Source organism: Bufo bufo, chromosome 3 (assembly GCF_905171765.1).
Source record: "Bufo bufo chromosome 3, aBufBuf1.1, whole genome shotgun sequence".
NCBI lineage: Eukaryota > Metazoa > Chordata > Amphibia > Anura > Bufonidae > Bufo > Bufo bufo.
The window spans coordinates 531,399,915-531,421,676 of record NC_053391.1 but is presented as its reverse complement, the minus strand read 5'-3'; positions in this window follow the sequence as shown (position 1 = coordinate 531,421,676).

The window sequence follows — 21,762 nt, the reverse complement described above, 5'->3', positions numbered from 1 at the left end:
TGCCCAGGGTATATAAAAACTGAGTACCAAGAGCAACCCTCGTTCTGCCTATTAACCGTGACCTCACACTCGCTCACCCTGCAGGGCTGCGTACTGCATATTGTTAATACTGAGCATCGGGATAGGGAGGAGGAGACACCAAGGTTTCTCAATGGGTGTCTCCTTCTCCCTGGCTGTGCCATGATCCAATCACAGCAGAGAGCGTCACAGCCAGAAGGAAGGTGAGCTTTTTTTTTATCCCTGGCTGTGATGCTCTCCTCTGTAATTGGATCGCGGCACAGACAGAAACGCCCATTGAGAAACCCTGGCATCTCCTGCTCCCTGTAGCGATGCTAGAGGGGGGCACAGCAGGGTATAGGAGCCATATTTAAAAAAAAAAACACGCAGGTTGGCAGCATCAGTGGGGGGTACCCCGCAAGTAAAGGTATTTAAAATAAAATACAACACAGTCTGGGTCCCTCTATAAACAGTTGGTGCGGAGCTCACACACCACTGCAAATTGAATAAATACCACAGCAGTACTAGGAGAAATTAATGAAGTGTCCCATTGATATAAACTTTCCCGCTATGCTGTTTTTATTGCCATAAGATTGATATGGCCATAAATGTATCCAAATGTGGCAATTGTACAGTTTTCAATTTGCCGCTTATTGAAACAGTTCCATAAGACACGCGGTAGTAATCAAGTGTGTTTGCAGTCACCATTTGATATAATTGGCAAACAGTACAGTTGTTGTATACTATGATCAAACTAACTGTGATGTCAACTGCTTACCAAACTTGACTCTGCTTTCAATAGTGACTCATGCATACGTAGCTTTACTCGAGTTTCGCTCGTCCTGTAGAGCGCTTGTTGTCTCGTTGAAACGTGCTCTAGTGCTGGCACTTTGTGAAGTGTTGATATCCTCACAACGCTGTCTTTGTTCTTTGACCACGGGATTTGTATCCTAGTATAGAGATTTCTGCTCCATATATGCTGCTATACTCAAAATTCCCAAACGCATTTTGAAACTGCACTGGTTTCTTCTTCAGTGGGTAGAAATATAATGAGAATGAGGGATGAATAAGTTATCGTATCCTATATAGGAATCATGCATCTTTCAAAAACTGGATCGGACTGTTACTCATATATGGTATTAAACAAAGTCTGGACCGGACTTATATAGTCTCTTTTATCTCTTATGCTATATTCATACATTGCGATTATATGGTCAGACTATGTCAGATTGCGTTGCTATGCAATATACATTTATACTCTCTGTTTCCCTTGTCATTTATGTTATTTAGCGATTTATAATTGAAGCCTTATATGAATTGGTTTAAGCAACACAGTATATATTCTGCTTGATTCCATATACTATATTTCTATACTACTTTTACTACTCAGTTCCTATGATGTTTTGCAGGGGTGAGGACGTGATGACATGAGCATAGCGTTGCGTTCTCCCTCCTCCCCTCAATGACGGCTTACCTCCGTGATGTCTGCTGACTCCGAGATGGCTGTAGATCCTGGTAACGCTGACGCTGACGCCGACTCCCTTCTCATGTTTCCCGCTATGTGACTGCAGCAGGACCAGAGGATTGTTTCTCCGCTCCTGTGCCTGGGAGGTGAAAGCGCTTCCATTTCCTCTATCCCCTTTCAGGCTGGTGTTTTCCTCGTTTGCCCTCCTGTTGCCCTGCTGAGACTACGTTCCGTTCCCTTTTCTCTCCACGACTGGCAAGTCTGTGTGTATATCGTCTCTCTTCTTTCTTCCTGCAGAGACGCTGAAGTTTCTTTTGGATTCCTCATGCTGCTTCCTGATTAGCGGGATCGGTGGATCGCTCTCTTCCCCTCTGATCTCCTTCCCTACCTCTGTGTTTGCCTGTGGGGCTCACCTGGAGTTCTGCTGGGGGTGGAACCAGACTGGAAGTACCCGAGAAGACCCTGGACTGGTGAGATCCATCCCGGCTGTCCCCCCTGGTCTGGACTCCTTGTCTTCCTTGTTTTCCCTCTTCTCCTCGTGTTTCTCTCGGACTCACCCTCAACCTACCTGACTCCATCTAACCCCATGTGACAGTCTTAGTCCTTAACCCTTATTCCCCAGTATTGTCAATTATTTACTAACCTCCTGTATTGAAGTGTGGGGGGGGGGGGGGGGAGAAACAAAAAGCTTTACTGGGATAGGGGGAAAAAAGTGAAAAAGTGGAAGAGAAAGATGGCCCCCAAACAGAATAGACGCTCAACAGACTTGAATGTGGTTAAGGTAGGACAGAAACAAACATTGATCAATTTTTGAGATCCCCAAATTTTAGTACCAGGTCGGGACTAAAGGGGAAGCAGGACACTAATATAAGAAAAAACCCTTCTGAGGTTAGATCGGAGGAGGCACTTGAAGGGGACCCCCATATTGGAGATGGGGAGATACCTATGGACAATTCCTCTCCATTAGAGGAAATTCTATCCATCGTTAAAAACAATGGAAAAGCGATACAAAATATTGCTGTTCAATTGGGGTCAGTACAGACAGATCTCCTTATTATAAAAGATGATTTGACAAAGATCAGTGATAGAACTAAAGAATTAGAAAACACAGTGGCTAACTTGGAGCAAGAAGTGAAAGCATTAAAAGCGGAGAACATTACAGTAAAAATAGATTATAATTATCTGGGGGGAAAAAACGGTGGATCTAGAAGATCGGTCAAGAAGATGTTATGTCCGTATGAGAGGTTTAACAGAAACCTTTGATGATAAAAACCTAGCATGAACAATACAATCCATTTTTTTTGGATAATTATGGGAAGGAATATTTTTCATCTTTGTTTCTAATTGAAAGGGCCCATCGAATACCTGGTGGTAAACCGATTCCGGGACGGTTTCCTAGGACGGTAATAGTTAAGATGCTAGCCGCTTTTGATAGAGATATGATTTTGAGGCCAGCATGAGATTCCCCCCGATTATGTATAATGGATGCAAACTTTCTTTTTTCCCTGATTTTTCAAAAGAGATTAGAGATAAGAGATGTACATTTTTGGATGTTAAAAAACGCCTTTAGAGCAAGGACATTAAGTACTCCTTTATATATCCAGCCAAGTTAAGGATTGTATTCAATGATAATGTCCTCTTTTTTGATTCTCCAGAAGTGGCCACTGACTGGCTAGATCGGATCAATGTTTAAAATCAGTTTTTCTTCTTTTTGGAGGTCTGGTTGAGGGGGTGGGGGAGGGATGGTCCTAGTTAAGAGGTCTGTCACTTTTAGTGATGGAGCAAGGGGGATATGGGTTTTTTGGTTGGGGGGGTGGGGGGGAGCCTAGAGGGGGGGTGGGTTATGATGTGTCTCTATTGTGGAGGAGAGCGGAGCAAAGTCCGGGGAGTTTATCAATGGGATACTCTAAGATTAAATAATGGTGACTAGAATACTCACGTGGAATGTCCGGGGCCTTGGGGAGAAGATAAAAAGGCAGGCGGTCTTAGATTTGATACGGAGACATTTACCAGCTATTGTTTGCTTGATAGAAACCCACTTTACACAGGATACGATTGTTCGACTTGGGGGGAGGTGGGCTACACAGGTTTATAATTCTACATATACTAGCTACTCCAGAGGAGTTACAGTTTTAATTCATTACCGGATTAATTTTGTATGTCTGGCATCATCTATTGATATACAGGGGAGATATGTTTTTTCTCCACAGTAGGCTATATGGGAAGTTATGTATTCTGGCCTTTATCTATATTCCTCCACCTTTCTCCATACAAATATTGACCTGTCTGATGGAGTTTGTGGATCAATGGCCTGAATGTCTGGTTATAGTCAAGGGGGATTTTAATTGGGTGATTAATCCAGAGAGGGATAGGATTACTATGGGAGGGAATATTTATTCCCCGTCTCAGGGGTCCCCCTTGGCTCTGTTCTGCTAGGAGGTGGGCCTTGTGGATGTTTGGGAATACCTATTCAAAGAAAAAAGGGCCTACTCATGTATAAGTAAATCTGGAAGATTTATGTCTAGGATTGATCTGGCCCTGATAAATAAAGGATATTTTAACTGTATCAAATGGATGAAATACGAGACCAGATCCATTTCAGACCATGTTCCTTTCGTAATAGAGTTGTGTATGGTTGGGAATAATCTTAGACATAGACCCCCCTTTAGATTGAATCCCCACTGGCTATTAATAATTGATAATCACAACCAGATAGAAAATGAGATTACTTCTTTTTGGAATAAAAATACAGCTTCAGCTAAACCTCAATTTGTTTGGGAATACGTTTAAAGCGGTCATGAGAGGGATCTTTATGAGTACAATCGCTAATGTAAACGATATGCTATGAAGGAGAAAGAACTAAAGTAAACAGCTGCGGCTGGAATGGTTGGCTATGCCAGGTTAAAGTCGAAGGAAGCTAGAGAGATTATGCAGAGGACGGGTCAGACTTTCTCCTATTTACTTTTGGAAAAAGCTCAACAGAGGTTGTTCTTTAGAGGACAAAAATATTTTTCTGAGGCAGGGCGTCCAGGGAAGATGCTGGCCAGGGTAATAGCTAGCCAGGACCCAAAGAAAGAGATTTGTAGCATTCGTGCTATGGATGGGACCATTATTGAAGATCAGGAGGGAATTATGGAAACATTTACAAATTACTTTTCTGAACTATATGAACCAGAGAGTGTTCTTCCAGAGGATGTGATCGAATCGTATTTGGATTCTATTCTCCTTCCAGTTCTTACAGATAGTCAAAAAGAACGTCTTGAGATGGACATAGGCCTTCAAGAGATAGACGATGTAATTAAAGCCTGTTCAGGGAACTCCTCTCCTGGATCGGATGGATTCCCGTATGGGTTTTATCGTAAGTATAGGGAGACTGTTATTCCTTATCTGTGGAGAACACTCACTGATTCAATAGAGGAGGAATCCTTTCCAGAAACAATGACAGAGGCTGTCATTATACTGGTATTAAAGAAGGGTAAAGACCCTAATGATTTGGGGTCATACAGACCTATCTATCTTGTTAATACAGATGTTAAACTTTTCTCTAAGGTTTTGGCTAGGAGGTTATCTACTGTTATGACATCAATTATGCACCCAGACCAAACAGGTTTAAGCCTAAGAAAGAGACTCAATATAATTGACATCGTCTCTTTACTAATATACAGACGTCCGGAGGGGATACACAATCCATTTTGTCTATAGACGCCTCTAAGGCTTTCGATAGAGTGGAATAGAGGTTCCTGTGGAAAGTGCTTCATAAGATGGGCTTTGTCCCTAGGTTCACTAATATGATAAAACTTCTGTATAGATCTCCTACCGCAAGATTGAATATAAATGGTCATCTTACAAGAAGTTTTCCTTTGACTAGAGGCACTCGCCAGGGATGTCCACTTTCTCCTCTTTTATTTGATATTTATATTGAGCCCTTGGCCGCTAGAGTTAGACAGGACCCTAGGATCTTGGGGTTTGGGATATTAGGAATTGAAGACTGAATTTCTCTCTACGCAGACGATATTTTGTTTTATGTTCAGCAGACACAATCTACGCTGATGAGTTTGGAGAGGTTTCAGGTCTAGATGTAAACTGGGAAAAAACTACTCTCATCCCCTTGGACAATAGGACTATGCCCTTAGATAACCTTTCATTCCAAAATGAAGCCCCCATTAATACTTTAAAAATTACTGACTCTTTCAAGTATTTAGGAATTACAATCTCTCCAAGGGTGGAAGATTTTATCCCGCTCAACTTGATTCCATTGATAAATAAGTTAAGATCTAAAATAACAACTTGGCTTTGCTTACCTTTATCGAAGGCTGACAGAGTATCCCTAATTAAGATGGTGATTCTCCCCCAGTTATTGTATCTCTTTAAGAATTCTCCAGTTTGGATTGGGGATAGATTTTTTAAATTAATAGAAATAATTATTAGGGATCTACTTTGGAGGCGGAAACGCATAAGACTTAAACTAGAGCATTGGTATAAGCCCTTGGAGAGAGGAGGAGTTAATCTCCCTTGCTTCAGGGGTTACTTTTTACCTGCACAGTTCTGTTTTTTCCGTGAGTGGACTGATAGTCCACTCTAAGTATTTAGTCAATAGATCTCCGTATGACAATTTTTTCACACTATTGGAGTCTGGTCAATTGACCAACTCCGATAGAGAATTTAAATCCGCCAGGAACCTTTTTATGAAGTCATGGTATTCGATCAGACTTTGTTGCGGACTGAAAGGTTCAATTGGATGTACTCTGCCTTGGCATAATAAGCATTTGCAAAATTTAGTTGAACTAAATAGAGATTTATACTGGCAAAAAGGTAATATTCTGTATATGACACAGGTAGTAGGAAATGGGTATATTTATTTGATTCACGATATTATCACAAAGACAAAATGTACAGAAATTATCATGGTTTCGGTGCCTACAGTTAAGATCGGCACTATTAAATATTAAAGACAAAAATAGGCTTGAAATTTACTCTTATACACAATTTAATGAACTGTCAGAGAATTTGGGGCAAAGGATGAAGATTTCTCAACTTTATAAAAGCTTACTTATAGAACGATTCGGTGATATTTTGTCTCCTGGACAGAGGGCTTGGCAAAAGGAATGTTTAATAACTCACTGGTTTCACATAATTTCAATCATGTTTTGGTGCAGTTTAATATCCTACATAGACTATATTACTCCGCTCTGGCTTAATAGATGTGGTATTAGGAATCATTCAAATTGTCCTAGGTGTGCTGCTCCTGCTGCGGACTATTTGCATATGTTTTGGTCATGCCTAAAGTTGAAACAATACTGGTGGACTATTCATGATTATATAGAGAGAAAATTGAATGTGCGGATTCCTTTTACGGTTGATTTTTGGGTATTGGGGGATCTTGCCAGGGTGGGTTGTCATCAATATAAAAAAAAATCTTCTGTTTAAGATAATGTTCCTGGCAAGACTCCTAATAGCACGCTCTTGGTTTGTGCGAGAGGTTCCAAGTATTAATACATGAAAACAAGAGATATGAACACATCCTGTATAAGCAAAGAGACACTGAAATAAAATGGAGTAAAATTTGGGGAGACTGGAATATATAGAGCTTCCTCCGCTCTCCATCCTTCTACATCTTTCCTCGATCGGGTTACGGAGGGCTGGTGGCGAAGGAGGACACATCAGGGGATGGGAGGGGGAGGGGTTTGGGGTGGGGTATATGGGGTTTGAAAATGAAGGTAATATATATATGTGTTTATAAAATTGTTTGTTATTATTGAAACTTTAATAAAGAAAGTTAAAAAATAGATAAAAAGAATATTTCTATACTACTTAGGACATATATTTGGGCCCTATTCAGACCTTGCGGTTTTTATAGCATTTTTTTCTTTTTTATATATATAGTTTAGGCCCAAAGACAGTGTATATATATATATATATATATATATATATATATATATATATATAATATAATATAATTGCAGACAAATTATAAAAAAAAAAAAAAAAAATTAAATATAAAGTGAAAAAAACGAATTATAAAAAATATTAGAAAATATAAAAAATATGAAAATATAGATATGAGCCAATGGTTAAGGGTGGCTTTAGTCGATATAGGGCTAGTGGAGGGATGCAGGGCATGTAGCTGCTCTGGTAAAACAGCCAGGCAGCAACATATCGTGTAAACCCACCACCAACCCTACTCTAGTAAGCCAAAAATCTCATTTTTGAGTCCCGAAGGTGCCATGATCCAAATACATAGATCATTCTGGATTCATATCTTGACATTTTTTAAGTGAAGTCCCCCACCCCCTCCAATCTTTTTTTACTGATTGTATTGCTGCATATTTTAAACCTGTTGGATTCTTGGCATGGTATAGATTGAAGTGTTGCGATAAAGTGTGTTTATCATATCCTTTTTTTATATTATTGATGTGTTCTGAGATTCTAGTTTTTAGTAGTCTTGTCGTCCGTCCTATATATTGTTTAGCGCATGGACACTCTACAATATACAGTATATCACTGCCTAATTATTACACGTCAATGTTTCCTTAATTTCCCATTTGAATGTGTTGGCCTTTGACATTATGGTGGTTGTTTTTCTATCAAACTTGCTAATTCTGCAATTACTGCATAGTTCACACCTATAGAATCATTTCAGATTTTCCCAAGGTGTGGTTATAAACCTTTCTCTTTGATTTCTTATTGTGAGGGCTATTTGTAAGCCTAGATTGGGAGCTTTGGTATATATGGGTGGTCTCTTTGGGAGAGTTGTCGCTAGCACTCTCTCTTCTTGTAACAGGTGCCAGTGTCTACTTATAATATTAGATTTTTTTTTATATTCCACATTGAAAGGTAGTATCAATTTGGATGAATGTTCCACTTCCATATCTGGTTTCTACATTGTTTGAAAAAATGTTTGTCTTTTTAGTTTTCTTACTTTATTTAGCGAGTATGGGCCTTCATATGTTCCGCTTATTTTTCAAATTGATCTTCTTGTGTGCAGTTTCTTTTTAGTCGCCGAAACTGACTGAATGGAACATTTAGTAGCCAACGAGGTAAATGGCAGCTGGTGTTTAATATGAAAATGTTTTTTGCTACCGTTTTTTGATACGTGCTGCAAATGAATTTTGATCCCTTACTGTCTATATTTAAATCCAAGAACTGTATTTACTGCTTACTTATGTTTGATGTGAATCTTAAATTGAGTTTGTTGTTATTCAGGTCTTCTATGAACTAGATCAACTCTTTGTGTGTGCCCTGCCAAATCAAAATCACATCAATGTACCTGCGCCATAGGACCAGATTCTTCCCCAGCTTGGGTGTTATTGTAGTTTGTTCCCATGAAACCATAAATAGCTTAGCATAGCTGGGGGGGAATCTGGTACCCATGGTGGTACCGGTTAACTGTAAATAATAATTGGACCTAAAATAGAAATAATTATGAGTGAGAACTAAATTAGTTTATTTTACTTTATATTTCACTTTATTTATTGTTATTGGAAAATATAAGTGATATACAGAATGGATATTTGTAGATTTATGGCAAACAAAAGGGAGAGAATGGAGAAATATAATTTTGTGGATAATAAAGGAGAGGGTCCTTATAAAGAAAAAAGCAATCCTACTAAATTGGAAATTTTCAGAAATTTAGAAAAACTATTGATTAAACAGCTGAGACAACATTGGGAAGTGAAGTCCTTACAGCACTATTTGAAAACAGGCATCACACCAATGGGCCTAACACTATATAAAGTCCCTGCATCGGACCAGTGAAGACAACAATTCACAATGGGATTGTTTTTTCAAGCTACAATCGACAGTGTTAGTAGAATTGATTATGAGAAGGAGACAACAAATAATGCAGAGTTAGAAGTACAAATAAAAAATATGAAAACAGAAATAGACACTCTAAAGAAAGATGAGGAGTATAACGGATTACAAAACAGCCTTTTAAAAAAAAAATTAGATAGTATAAAGCAAGAAGTTGTAAAAAAAAGACCAAAAGTGTCTCTCCACTTTAAACAAACAAAAAAAGCAAAAGACAATAGTACCCACAACAAATGAGGTAATACAAGAAAATCAGGTAAATATACCTACCCAAAATAGATATCAGAGTCTAGCCAGCCCTTTTTAGGGAAAAAAACCATCACAAAAACAACAGGGACAATACAAGAACCACAGAATTCACAAAAAAACAAACCAAAACATACACACCATCACAAGTGGTCAAGAAACACCACAGTTCACTAATAGAACAGACATCTCTCACAATACCCAACACATTCACAAACCAAATCCCTACCACTTTTATTACACCCTGCACAACAAGCAAAAAAAAACAATATCACGACAATTGCACAAATCCATACACAAGCAAATCAGACCCCGGGAAGAAAAAGGGAACCCGGAGGGGGAGACAAAAACGAAGGAACGAAATTGAAAATGTGGAAAATAGCGGACACAATATCATAAATTTGAGCACAGCTACACTTAACGAAGGTCAATTAAAACTATTAAATAAAGTACTTAAATTTGCACCAAATGTACCACTAAAAAAAATTGATGTCTATATTAACATTGAAAAATATATTTAAAAAAACTCTGTTATAAAAAGTATTTTATGAAAAATCCGATTGTAAATCATAATACAGTAATGTCCACTTATAAACATGTAGATTTAAAATTAAAATCAAGAATGTATCCTAAACAGGAGATGAGAAAGGAACTGTTAGCATTCAAAGAAGCAGTTGAAACTGATATCAGAAAATTAACAACTAAAAACAAAATAAGTAATCTAACCAAAGATGAAATACAAGCATTGAAATATCTCCAGAGGAATCAACAAATCACTATTCGCCCCGCTGGTAAAGGCGGAGCAATTGTGATTTTAAATACGGAAAAATATGAAGAAGAATGCATTAGACAGTTATCAGACACTAAATAAACCTACAGCGATACAAAGGAGTACTTAGATGGCAATATATCCAAAAATGAAAATAAATTTTATTGAATACATAAATATAAAAGCATCGAGATGACAAGACACACACAAAATGTGTGATACCTCCCAGCGGACAGAATATACATAAGCCAATAAATACAAAGTGAGCACATGTATAAAGAGAGCCTGCAAATGTCTATATAGTGAGCAATTTGTAAAGTGCCAAGTGCAACAAGTATACAGCCTACAAAAGCAGGAACCAATCATAGGTTTATAGTGGCGCCCACACAAGTAAAGTGTATGCATAGTAATAAATGCAGAATGAACACGTATAAGGAGAGCCTGCAAGTATCTATGTACTAAACAGTTATAAAGTGCCAAGTGCAACAAGTATATACCCTCCAAAAGCAGGAACCAATCAAGATTTTATAATAGCGCCCACATTAAGTAAAGTATATGCATACACTATAACTGCAGCTTCCCCATAATGATGCTGTCACCACAAGGAGGACCACACTCCCCGACGTGTGTTTTGGTGGAAACACCTTCTTCTGTGGTCGTGGTTCTCCCCAATGGCAAGAGCCATTTAAGCAATAACCCACCAATCAGAGACCAAACACTTTAATTAATGATGAATCATTACCAGTGTGTTGATATTGAGAACAAGGAAGCATGTTGTATAATGGCAGTTACTGAGGTAAGCGCCGCCCAACATGATGATCAGTTCAATGGACGGGCGCAAACTAGCCAATAGAAGCAGCGCTCCAAATTCATAATGCATAGTCAGGCACAAAGGGGTCCAAGCGCCGCACCACGTGATGGCCAGTCACGTGGGTCAGCGCTCACCCTCGGTTGCCTGGAGACATTACAGCATTGCATCATGTGGACGGAATCGCCGCTCGGCCGCATAATGGCCGGTCATGTGACCCGCACCATGGCCACAGAATACATGCAAAGAGGAGCATAATTGGATCACCACATGATCATGTGGACTCAATTCTGAAATGGAGATTTTTGGCTTTCTAGAGTAGGGTTGGTGGCGGGTTTACACGACATGTCACTACCTGGCTGTTTTACCAGCGTAGCGACATGCCCTGCATTCCTCCACTAGCCCTATATCGACTAAAGCCACCGTTAACCATCGGCTCATATCTATATTTTCATGTTTTTTATATTTTCAAATATATTTAATGTTTTATAATTAGTTTATTTCACTTTATATTTCATTTATTTTATTTATCAGTTTTTTTTATCATTTGTGTGCAATTATTTTGTATATATATTGTGGGGATTTGCTCTGGTAAACAGGACAAGCAGATGCAGTATAGAGGCAAAGACTAGTTTATAGCTAAAAGAAAATTCTGTGTTTTATTAACACTCATAGCAACAAAACAGTATGACAGTCTATTTGCAGTTTTGGTGTTCGTTCACACCTAGACAGTTCATATAGCAACACAGTCACCTGTTATTTTAGGTGTTAATTCACATCCGATCGGCATTGCTCAGGACAGAGAAGACCTCCCAAGCTCAGGCCTACAGGCCTAGCACATGGCTCAGATCTCAATCCAGCAATTGCCAGAGCTCCTCTGTCAGAGAGAGAGGTAATCACACCCAGCTGACACTGCAGGCAGTTTTTTTTTTAATAGGCCAGTCAAGACCCGGCCTGGAACGTAGGGAGTCACCCACCGAGCACTTTAACTACTCCCAGTAAGAGCCATCCCGGATCAGCTATACAGCTATACTAAATAGCTAGGTGTCAAACTGCAACTGCTGCTGGCACATGAAAACTGGCTCTTACTCCACCAAGGTGAGGAACCTCGGTGACACATACCTACCCTTGCGCCTTCCTACTATATATATATATATATATATATATATATGCTGTCTTTGGGCCTAAACTATATATTTATATATGTATATATATACGAAAAAAAATGCGATAAAAACCACAAGGTCTGAATAGGGCCCAAATATATGTCCTAAGTAATATAGAAATATATTATACAGAAGAGAGCAGGATATATACTGTTTTGCTTATACCAATACATATAAGGGTTCAATTATGAATCGCTAAGTCTAAATAACATAAATGACATGGGAAACAGAGAGTATAAATGTATATTGCATAGCAACACGATCTGACATAGTCTGACCATATAATCTCAATGTATGAATATAGCATAAGAGATAAGAGAGACTATATGTCCGGACCAGACTTTGTTTAATACCGTAAATGAGTAACAGTCTGGTCCAGTTTTTGAAAGTTGCATAATTCCTATATAGGATATGATTATTCATCCCTCATTCTCATTATATTTCTACCCACTGAAGTAGAAACCAGTGCGGTTTCGAAACGTGTTCAGGAAATTCGAGTACAGCAGCCTATATGTAGCACAAATCTCCATACTAGGATACAAATCCTGTGGTCAACCCGCATGCGCTAAAGCAAAGTGCCGTCACTAGCGAACGTATCAGCGAGACAACATGCGCTCTACAGGATGAGCGAGACTCGAGTAAAGCTACCTATGTATGAGCCACTATTGAAAGCAGAGTCAAGTTTGGTAAGCAGTTGACATTGCAGTTAGTTTTATCATAGTATACAAATAGGGATGAGCGAACCCGAACTGTATAGTTCGGGTTTGTACCGAATTTTGGGGTGTCCACGGACCCGAACACTTTCATAAAAGTCCGGGTTCGGTGTTCGGCGCTTTCTTGGCGCTTTTTGAAAGGCTGCAAGGCAGCCAATCAACAAGCATCATACTACTTGCCCCAAGAGGCCATCACAGCCTTGCTGTAACGCACCTAGTTGATCAGTTAGGATCTCAACTGTGGAAGCAATGGACATCCACTATTATCCCACCGCCCTTGTTTTTGGCTGTGGGATTCGCGGTTACTCAGTATGTACCCCAGGCGTCTCTCTCAGTCTTGGGCGGAGAGTTTGGGGTAACAAAATCATTTACCGCTATCCATCTAATTAGTTACGGCTGGAAAGGAAGGTCCCCCAGTAATACAGGAGTCACAAGTTAGTATAAGCGTGTGCACAGTTCAGCGTTAGTATATAGTATGCCCTCAGTTTAGTCTATAGTATGCCATAGGTTCAGGGTTAGTATATAGCATGTCCTCAGTTTTAGTATATAATATGCAGTAGGTTCAGAGTTAGTATAGCATGTCCTCAGTTTAGTATATAATATGCAGCAGGTTCAGAGTTAGTATAGCATGTCCTCAGTTTAGTATATAATATGCAGCAGGTTCAGAGTTAGTATAGCATGTCCTCAGTTCAGTATATAATATGCAGCAGGTTCAGAGTTAGTATAGCATGTCCTCAGTTTAGTATATAATATGCAGCAGGTTCAGAGTTAGTATAGCATGTCCTCAGTTTAGTATATAATATGCAGCAGGTTCAGAGTTTGTATAGCATGTCCTGAGTTCAGAGTTGGTTTGGGAATATCGCCTCACACCAGCAGGAAGCACCCCACTCTGAGTTCCAGGACCTTAATCAGAGCAGGTAACAGGCATATACTTGCGGTTAGTTGGTCCTGGCTAGGAAGCCAGCAGTGGGGAAGCCAGTGGCAAGAAGGTAGGCAGTCCTTCACAATGTTGTTAGGAATCCAGGTCTGGATATGTGGACAGAGTCCTCAGATGCAATGGAGCTAGCAGGGTGCGCACTCCATTAGTGGAACACCCTGCTTAGCACCTGTCTTCTATTTAAGGCCCGGAGGTAAGTGGGCGGAGTCACAGGGAGCTGCTGCGATCCAGGCTGTACTGTTACACTTGCCTACTATTGGCATGGCTGTGATTGGCCAGTGCAGCATGTGACCCAGCCTCTATTTAAGCTTGGGTCACGTAGCGCTGCACGTCACTCTGCTAATACAAATGTAGGGAGAGGTTGCAGCTGCGACGTTAGGGCGAGATTAGGCAGTGATTAACTCCTCAAAAAGACTTCATTCAGTGATCGATCCACAGCTGTGGATCATTGAACTGCTGCTATTCAATTGCTCAGTGTTTTTAGGCTGCCCAGAGCGTTTTTCAGTCACTTTTTTCTGGGGTGATCGGCGGCCATTTTGTGGCTTGTGGTGCGCTAGCACAAGCTGCCACCAAGTACATTTAACCATCAATAGTGTGGTTATTTTTTGCTATATCCTACATCAGGGTCAAGCTGTCATCAAGTGCATTTAACCATCAATAGTGTGGTTATTTTTTGGCCATATACTACATCAGGGGCAAGCTGAGCCTGTCCCCCAAGTGCATTTAACCATCAATAGTGTGGTTATTTTTTGCTATATCCTACATCAGGGTCAAGCTTTCATAAAGTGCATTTAACCATCAATAGTGTGGTTATTTTTTGGCCATATACTACATCAGGGGCAAGTTGAGCCTGTCACCCAGCGCCTAAAAAATAGGCCTCACATTTATATTCATCCAAATCTGTCATTACTGTTTTAGCTGGTCAAGTTATTTAGTGTCCGTCAAAGCACAGTTTTTGTTCTGGGTTGAAAAACAATTCCCAATTTTGCAATTCTCAAAATTAGTGGTTTCTGCTGTATCAGGCCTACTTTAAATCTATCCCTAAAAGGGTAGATTAGATTCAAGGTGCTGATAGGGTCAATCTACAGTGCAGATCCAAGTCTAATTCTGTGATTAAACGTATACCTGTCACCCAGCACCTAAAAAATAGGCCTCACATTTATATTCATCCAAATCTGTCATTACTGTTTTAGCTGGTCAAGTTATTTAGTGTCCGTCAAAGCACAGTTTTTGTTCTGGGTTGAAAAACAATTCCCAATTTTGCAATTCTCAAAATTAGTGGTTTCTGCTGTATCAGGCCTACTTTAAATCTATCCCTAAAAGGGTAGATTAGATTCAAGGTGCTGATAGGGTCATTCTCAAGAACTTCACACACACGCTACAGTGCAGATCCAAGTCTAATTCTGTGATTAAACGTATACCTGTCACCCAGCGCCTAAAAAATAGGCCTCACATTTATATTCATCCAAATCTGTCATTACTGTTTTAGCTGGTCAAGTTATTTAATGTCCAAAAAAGCACATTTTTTGTTCTGGGTTGAAAAACAATTCCCAATTTTGCAATTCTCAAAATTAGTGGTTTCTGCTGTATCAGGCCTACTTTAAATCTATACCTAAAAGGGTAGATTAGATTCAAGGTGCTGATAGGGTCATTCTCAAGAACTTCACACACACGCTACAGTGCAGATCCAAGTCTAATTCTGTCCGTAAATGTATACCTGTCACCCAGCGCCTAAATAATAGGCCTCAAATTTGTATTCAGCTAAATCTGTCATTACTGGTGTGCCTGTATTAGTGTAATACGGTACCTAAATAGATAGCCAGATAGTGTTAGGTGTCTGTAAAAAAAAGCCTGATTTTGAATTCAATACATTGGCCCGAATAATATTTTTCTTATTGTGGTGAACGGTAACAATGAGGAAAACATCTAGTAAGGGACGCGGACGCGGACATGGTCGTGGTGGTGTTAGTGGACCCTCTGGTGCTGGGAGAGGAAGTGGCCGTTCTGCCACAGCCACAAGTCCTAGTGTACCAACTACCTCAGGTCCCAGTAGCCGCCAGAATTTACAGGGATATTTGGTGGGGCCCAATGCCGTTCTAAGGATGGTAAGGCCTGAGCAGGTACAGGCATTAGTCAATTGGGTGGCCGACAGTGCATCCAGCACGTTCACATTATCTCCCACCCAGTCTTCTGCAGAAAGCGCACAGATGGCGCATGAAAACCAAGCCCATCAGTCTGTCACATCACCCCCATGCATATCAGGGAAACTGTCTGAGCCTCAAGTTATGCAGCAGTCTCTTATGCTGTTTGAAGACTCTGCTGGCAGGGTTTCCCAAGGGCATCCACCTAGCCCTTCCCCAGGGGTGGAAGAGATAGAATGCACTAACGCACAACCACTTATGTTTCCTGATGATGAGGACATGGGAATACCACCTCAGCACGTCTCTGATGATGACGAAACACAGGTGCCAACTGCTGCGTCTTTCTGCAGTGAGCAGACTGAACAGGAGGTCAGGGATCAAGACTGGGTGGAAGACGATACAGGGGACGATGAGGTCCTAGACCCCACATGGAATGAAGGTCGTGCCACTGACTTTCACAGTTCGGAGGAAGAGGCAGTGGTGAGACCGAGCCAACAGAGTAGCGTTTCGAGTACTCCACCAACATGGCCAGTGGCGATGACGCCGTTATCAGCGTTACAATACCACTTCTATGTCTCGATGAGAAAACACTTAGGGCGATGATGGAAGAGGAGGTGGCCCAGGAGGAGGAGGAGGAAGAGGGGTCATTTTTAGCACTTTCAGGCCAGTCTCTTCGAAGTGACTCAGAGGGAGGTTTTTTGCAACAGCAGAGGCCAGGTACAAATGTGGCCAGACAGGGCCCACTACTGGAGGACGAGGATGAGGAGGAGGTGGAGGAGGATGAGGATGAAGCAGGTTCACAGCGGGCTGGCACCCAACGCAGCTCGGGCCCATCACTGGTGCGTGGCTGGGGGGAAACGCAGGACGATGACGATACGCCTCCCACAGAGGACAGCTTGTCCTTACCTCTGGGCAGCCTGGCACACATGAGCAACTACATTCTGCAGTGCCTGCGCAACGACAGCAGAGTTGCCCACATTTTAACGTGTGCGGACTACTGGGTTGCCACCCTGCTGGATCCACGGTACAAAGACAATGTGCCCACCTTACTTCATGCACTGGAGCGTGATAGTAAGATGCGCGAGTACAAGCGCACGTTGGTAGACGCACTACTGAGAGCATTCCCAAATGTCACAGGGGAACAAGTGGAAGCCCAAGGCGAAGGCAGAGGAGGAGCAAGAGGTCGCCAATGCAGCTGTGTCACGGCCAGCTCCTCTCAGGGCAGGGTTAGTATGGCAGAGATGTGGAAAAGTTTTGTCACCACGCCACAGCTAACTGCACCACCACCTGATACGGAACGTGTTAGCAGGAGGCAACATTTCAATAACATGGTGGAACAGTACCTGTGCACACCTCCCCACGTACTGACTGATGGTTCGGCCCCATTCAACTTCTGGGTCTCCAAATTGTCCACGTGGCCAGAGCTAGCCTTTTATGCCTTGGAGGTGCTGGCCTGCCCGGCGGCCAGCGTTTTGTCTGAACGTGTATTTAGCACGGCAGGGGGCGTCATTACAGACAAACGCAGCCGCCTGTCTACAGCCAATGTGGACAAGCTGACGTTCATAAAAATGAACCAGGCATGGATCCCACAGGACCTGTCCATCCCTTGTGCAGATTAGACATTAACTACCTCCCCTTAACAATATATTATTGTACTCCAGGGCACTTCCTCATTCAGTCCTATTTTTAATTTCATTTTACCATTATATTGCGGGGCAACCCAAAGTTGAATGAACCTCTCCTCTGTCTGGGTGCCGGGGCCTAAAAATATCTGACAGTGGCCTGTTCCAGTGGTGGGTGACATGAAGCCTGATTCTCTGCTATGACATGAAGACTGATTCTCTGCTGACATGAAGCCTGAATCTCTGTTATGGGACCTCTCTCCTCTGCCTGGGTGCCTTGGCCTAAATATGTGACAGTGGCCTGTTACAGTGGTGGGTGACGTGAAGCCTGATTCTCTGCTATTCAATGGAAAATCCCAGCAGACGTGGCTTGATCTTCAAGAAATTTTATTGTCATAAATCAATATGTCCCATCATCTAGGACGCGTTTCGGCAACTGCCTTTTTCAACAAGTAAATTTACATGGTAGGAAACAGATATATATACAGACATCAATGATTGAGAACCTCCCAGTAACATCCACGCCCACAGGGGGCGGTACATTTCAAATTAACATACAGATAAAGGGTTAGTCAAGCAAACGAACGGCACTGGTATTAGAACACATACTAGTACTATAGGTAATAGATGGTAAATACCAGCGTGGCTGAGAAAATTCTTCAATGGATAGTGGATGTCTAAAAAATAATAATAATGTATAAATTAATAATTGACAAACAAAAAATGCATAAGTGAACAGAACCAGAACTTAAATGTGCATAATTTCGTAATCTCTATTGAGACCCCTTGGATGAAGGGTGTCCAGGGTGTGGATCCAGTAGGCCTCCCGACGCAATAAAAGTTTTTTGATGTCACCTCCCCTCCTGGGCCTAATAACCTGTTCTATAATCTGGAATTTCAGTTGAGCAATTGTATGGTGATGTTTCTCAAAATGGGAAGGGATAGGTAGAAGTAAATTTTTGGTCCTAATGGTTGACTTGTGTTTACCAATGCGATCCTGTATACTCTGTATTGTTTCACCAATATATAGCAACCCACATGGACATTTAATCAAATAAATGACATTAGCTGAATCGCATGTAAAAAAGCCGTTTACTGGGTATGTACGTCCAGTATGTGGGTGGTATATATTGGGCCCTTTGATTATATTGGAGCACTGGAAGCAATGCAGACACGGAAAAGTACCCTTCCGCTGTGTGGCCAGTACACTCTGCTTGAGGGCAACGTGAGTACTCCCAATATCCGCACGCACTAGTTTATCCCTATAGCTTTGATTCTTTTTATTACAAATGAGGGGCAGATTTTTGAACTCCTCAATCTGGGGGTACGCTTTCTCTAGTAAGTGCCAATGTTTCCTTATGACATTGTCCAATTTCTTATTGAACGGGTGGTATTTGTGGATCAGTGCCACCCTTGGGTTTTTAGTTTGTTCTTTACCAGAGCTGGCAGGGGTTTCTAATCCACTTAGGGTCTTAGTTAGAATTGAGGCTGGGTACCCTCTTTCTTTAAACCTCATAGTCATTTGGTCAGTTCTGAGTTCCCGCATTGAGGGATCAGACACAATTCGTCTGACCCTCTGGTACTGGGACTTAGGAATGGCTCTTTTTAGAGAGGGTGGGTGTGCACTGGTGAAGTGGAGAATGCTATTCCTGTCTGTCTCTTTACGGTGTAGGTTAATGGAGAGATTACCTATAGGATCCTTGATCACCCTGGTGTCCAAAAAACTGACTGTGTGATCATCGCATGTAACCGTGAACTGTAGACCAATGCATGCTTGGTTCAGATGTGAGGTGAAGGATGCAAGGGCCTCCTGTGACCCCGCCCATATGCAAAAAACATTGTCGATAAATCTTTTCCACAATAAAATGTGGTTGTGGTGCCATTGACTATTATATACAAACTCGTCTTCGAATTTCGACATATACGCATTTGCATAGGGCGGGGCCACATTCGACCCCATCGCGGTCCCCCACTTCTGCAGATAATAGGAATCTTCGAACATGAAGTAATTCTCATACAGAACCAGGTGAAGAAGTTCTATAAAAAATTCTCGTTCAATAATGGAGTAATCACTTCTTTCCAAAAATGTTTTGACGGCCTGTATACCTCCACTGTGTTCAATGGAGGTATATAGGCTGACCACATCAATTGTCACCAACAAACTGTCCGCCGGTACCGGACCTAATTCAGAAATAGTACTGAGAAAATGCTGTGTATCAGCTAAGTATGATAGAATATCCCTAATCAAGGGTGTGAGTATTCTCTCAAGTACTATTGCCAATGGAGATAAGATAGATCCCAATGAGGCCACTATTGGGCGGCCTGGGGGGTCTATTAAGGTTTTATGGACTTTAGGGAGCACGTAGAACACAGGTGTTATTGGTGTTTGATTTATCAGAAAAGTATGCATGTTGTTATCAAAAATACCTAATGTGGCAAAGTGATCCACAACCCTCAGTATTTTTTCTTTGATACGAAAGACTGGATCAGTGGTCAAAAGCTTATATGTGTTAAGATCCGAGAGTTGTCGATTCACCTCTGCCACATATTTTGCCCTATCCATAAGGACAATAGCGCCCCCTTTATCAGCTGGCTTTAAAACAACCCTCTTATCATCCATCAATGATTTGATTGCAGTTCTTTCTTGTGGTGTCACGTTATGTGTGAGTCGCAATTCACCTTTCTTGATTCCATCTAAATGTTTCTTAATGTTCTTATAAACCAGTTCTATATAAGTCTCCACCGGGTGATAAAATTTGGGGGGCATAAATATATACCACCCACATACTGGACGTACATACCTAGTAAACGGCTTTTTTACATGCGATTCAGCTAATGTCATTTATTTGATTAAATGTCCATGTGGGTTGCTATATATTGGTGAAACAATACAGAGTATATGGGATCGCATTGGTAAACACAAGTCAACCATTAGGACCAAAAATTTACTTGTACCTATCCCTTCCCATTTTGAGAAACATCACCATACAATTGCTCAACTGAAATTCCAGATTATAGAACAGGTTATTAGGCCCAGGAGGGGAGGTGACATCAAAAAGCTTTTATTGCGTCGGGAGGCCTACTGGTTCCACACCCTGGACACCCTTCATCCAAGGGGTCTCAATAGAGATTACGAAATTATGCACATTTAAGTTCTGGTTCTGTTCACTTATGCATTTTTTGTTTGTCAATTATTAATTTATACATTATTATTATTTTTTAGACATCCACTATCCATTGAAGAATTTTCTCAGCCACGCTGGTATTTACCATCTATTACCTATAGTACTAGTATGTGTTCTAATACCAGTGCCGTTCGTTTGCTTGACTAACCCTTTATCTGTATGTTAATTTGAAATGTACCGCCCCCTGTGGGCGTGGATGTTACTGGGAGGTTCTCAATTATTGATGTCTGTATATATATCTGTTTCCTACCATGTAAATTTACTTGTTGAAAAAGGCAGTTGCCGGAACGCGTCCTAGATGATGGGACATATTGATTTATGACAATAAAATTTCTTGAAGATCAAGCCACGTCTGCTGGGATTTTCCATTGAGTTACACGTGGAATCGGTCCTATCCCGCGCGGCGTGCATCCCGGCGTGTGCTGGTCGACTCATTGCTGATTCTCTGCTATGACATGAAGACTGATTCTCTGCTGACATGAAGCCTGAATCTCTGTTATGGGAACTCTCTCCTCTGCCTGGGTGCCTGGGCCTAAATATGTGACAATGGACTGTTCCAGTGGTGGGTGACGTGAAGCCTGATTCTCTGCTATGACATGAAGACTGATTCTCTGCTGACATGAAGCCTGAATCTCTGTTATGGGACCTCTCTCCTCTGTCTGGGTGTCGGGGCCTAAAAATATCTGACAGTGGCCTGTTCCAGTGGTGGGTGACGTGAAGCCTGATTCTCTGCTATGACATGAAGACTGATTCTCTGCTGACATGAAGCCAGATTCTCTGTTACGGGACCTCTCTCCTCTGCCTGGGTGCCTGGGCTTAAATATCTGACAATGGACTGTTCCAGTGTTGGGTGACGTAAAGCCTGATTCTCTGCTATGACATGCAGACTGATTCTCTGCTGACA